Genomic DNA, 3,223 nt, shown 5'->3' with positions numbered 1-3,223 from the left:
ACATATGGATTCCTATTGATATCAATTGATTCCTCTATGATAAAACTGCATGTCAAAATTAATTATCAAATGTTAATATAAGGGGCATAGCATATCAGAAGATAATTCAAAATGCCATAAAGGATGTCATCTCAAGTAAAGGAATGGTCAAAGATGTGTACTTGGTGAAGTCTCTATAGAATTTTGAGCAAATGTAATTGGTCGCCATCAAGTGAACATTTCACCACCTTTACCTAGTATTAGAGTTCAAAGTCATCTAATAGGAATTCAATGCAAACTATGAAATCATAGTTGTAGAGTTTGACACTCTAGTGGTTTCTTCATTGGAGACACTATCATCGTAGAATAACTCATGTAAAGAGGGAGCTATATCCCAAATGAGATACAAGTCCATAGCAGGTCAAGTAAGAGAAGTGACATGAATGAGAACAAAACTACCACCTCCACAAACACAACACTTCAAATGGAGAAATGGAGGTCATAGTCTTCACTGAATCAAATTCTATGAGGTAAAGTCAAGATTATCTTATATTAAAATTGACATGTCTCACTTATTGTAGCCAAAGTTAGGATGTTATGCTTCAACTTCATAAAAGGTTGGAGTTGGTTGTGAAATGCATTCCCAATGTCCAAATCCTAACTTTTTAGGTGATTACAAACCTAAAAAGTTAGTTAAGCTAGAATGGCTATAAATTCATGAATCTCAATGTAATAGAGGAATTTTTGGAATTTGGAATAAGGGAACACTTATGTTTTCAATGGTAAGACAATTTTTGAAAAGTATGTATAGAGGTTGTCTTTGTAATTAGTTTCTTCTTATGTTCTTTGTACAAGGAAATAAAGGAACGTGCATTTTGTATTCTCTTTTCTCCAAAGTCTAAACTATTTTGGTGTTGATTTTTGTTGTAATTAATGTTTTCACAGTATGGTGTAGATGTTAGTGAACCATTGAATCATCACTAAGCTTATGCTAGCCTTCAAGTGTAGTTCTTGATCATTCTTATTAGTGGTTTATGTTAATTCAAAAAAGCTATGAAGTCATTTGGTGCATTCATCATTAGTAGCTTTCTCTTTAACCTTTAAGTTTGAATACATTTTATTGAAAAATCAAATGCACCCATCATATGAGGGAGCTGCCCCTTTCAAACATAGAGGAAGATTGTAATCTAGTAATGATCAGTTTCAATCTCTCCAACTATTGGCACAGTTGTCACTCTCCACAAGGTGAATAGGGTCAGTTTCAAGTAAAACTATCAAAGTGACAAATTTGTTCACCAACACAATGATACATTATTTTCTCTCTCTCATGCTCTCCTTTATCCTAATGACATTATGATAGAAAATGCATACACAATCAAACTTCATAAAACTATTTTACACTACATTTGTTCTATTTTATGATACTGAACTATAAAAATTATTCCTTTCCAATTTTATGTTTTCTCCCTTAAAATTACTCATTGTAAAATCCACAAATATCACCTAAAAGAATTTAATAAATGATTTCAACAAATATAAAGTCTAATGATACTAAAAAATGTTATCCTAATGAACTTGAGTATGTGTCAATCTTTGCATCCACTGCTGCCACGTGTCCATGTATTTTCCACACGTGTGCAGTGCATCTTCCTCTACTTATATTTCACATCCATCTTCCCTTTATCACCATTTTCATGGAAATGAATTACAATAATAAACCAAATTTTTAAGTGAAAAAAATGGGGACTGCAACATGTGTTGATGTGCTACTCTCAATATTTATTCCTCCGCTTGGAGCTTTTTTGAGATATGGTTGTAGAGTATGTCTTTTATTTCCCCATTTCTTGGGATTCCATTTTTCTTTTATAATCACTATTTGTATAACATGAATTTATGTGGGTAATTGTTGTGGATTTGAAGGTGCAGTTTTGGATTGAATTGTTGCTTGCATTTTTGGGCCTTATTCTGGGGATTATATATGCTATCTATGTTCTTTTTTGACGAAAAAATATTTGTAAGCCTTACGTTCAAATAGAATTTGAAATGTCAACCGTATAATAATTTCAAATGAAATATCTATTGAATTTGAATAACCATTGTATTAATGATTTAAATTTGAAATGTCAATTGTTTTAATAAGTTGAATAACTATTGAATTACAATTTTAAATATCAATTCTATTAATGACTTAATTTGAAATGTCAATTGAGTTAATGATTTGAATCTTTTTGTTGCTACAAAACACCTATTTATAGAGGGCCAGAAGGACATGAATTATATCATTCAACTATGATTTCTTTGTGAGAAATAAAGAGTAAATAGTCTGTTAAATTTTTGTTAAAAAATAACATCCACCAACATAACATTAGCAATCTTTCACTTCCTCATAACATTACCAATCTTCTTCCTATACATAATACCTTAACAATCTTCCTCATCCTCATAACATTAACAATCTTCTTCTTCCTTATACATAATGCCTTCATAATCTATTAATCAATTAGATACATACATGCCTTCCTAACAAACTAGATCCTTTAGTGGTATGCGTGGAATATTTTAGTTTTTTTTCTCAAATACAATTCACTTAGGAAGTTTTGGAGCTCAAGATTGTTTTGGATACAAAATTGATTGAAGGGGATGAGATGTTTAGATACACTTCATTGAGTTGAATCTGAATAACTATTGTATTGGTGGCTTGTATGCTCACTTTCTTGTGTATATAAATTTTTTAATTACAAAAGTTGTATTGCTTTAAATTTTGAGGCACAATCCTAAAATTTTAAAGTCTAATTTTCTATTTTTTGAATGAGAGGATAGTATAAAGTTAAAAGGAGACAGAACGGTGGCAATTAGACATATCAATATTTTCTTACATTTTCATAAGATCTCTTGTACATCTTGAGGTAAAGACTACACAATAGTTGATTCTTACATTTTAATTCATGCTTGCTTTCTCACATTGTGTTTGAATAGAATGAGGTTGTGGAAATCGAGATTTAGAGGATAACCAATGTGTTAATGATAATAAAGTTGTGAAATAATAACCTAAAGGCCGGGGTGCTCATCATTTGCAGGAGCGATAATGGAGCTTGGATGCACTCTAGGAAGGAAACGTTAATACCATTGGAAGAAATCGTGACAATCATTCATGAATCTTTATCTTTTCAGATTATATAGTGCATTAGCATGTTCATAAAGGTGCACAATATAATTTCACTAAACTTACAAATATTGTTATGGA

At 30.9% G+C, this 3,223-nt stretch overlaps 1 pseudogene; it reads left to right on the top strand.

The window, feature by feature from the left end:
- The first annotated feature begins 1,718 nt into the window (after window positions 1-1,718).
- LOC149569242 (hydrophobic protein RCI2A pseudogene) lies at window positions 1,719-1,980 on the top strand (annotated as a pseudogene).
- The last annotated feature ends 1,243 nt before the right edge of the window (window positions 1,981-3,223 follow it).

Source organism: Cupressus sempervirens, chromosome 3 (genome assembly GCF_028749045.1).
Source record: "Cupressus sempervirens isolate cs-2001-9-10 chromosome 3, ASM2874904v1, whole genome shotgun sequence".
In the NCBI taxonomy this organism is placed as follows: Eukaryota; Viridiplantae; Streptophyta; class Pinopsida; order Cupressales; family Cupressaceae; genus Cupressus; species Cupressus sempervirens.
The sequence above is the reverse complement of the archived record's forward strand: the minus strand, read 5'-3'. Positions and strand labels throughout refer to the sequence as shown.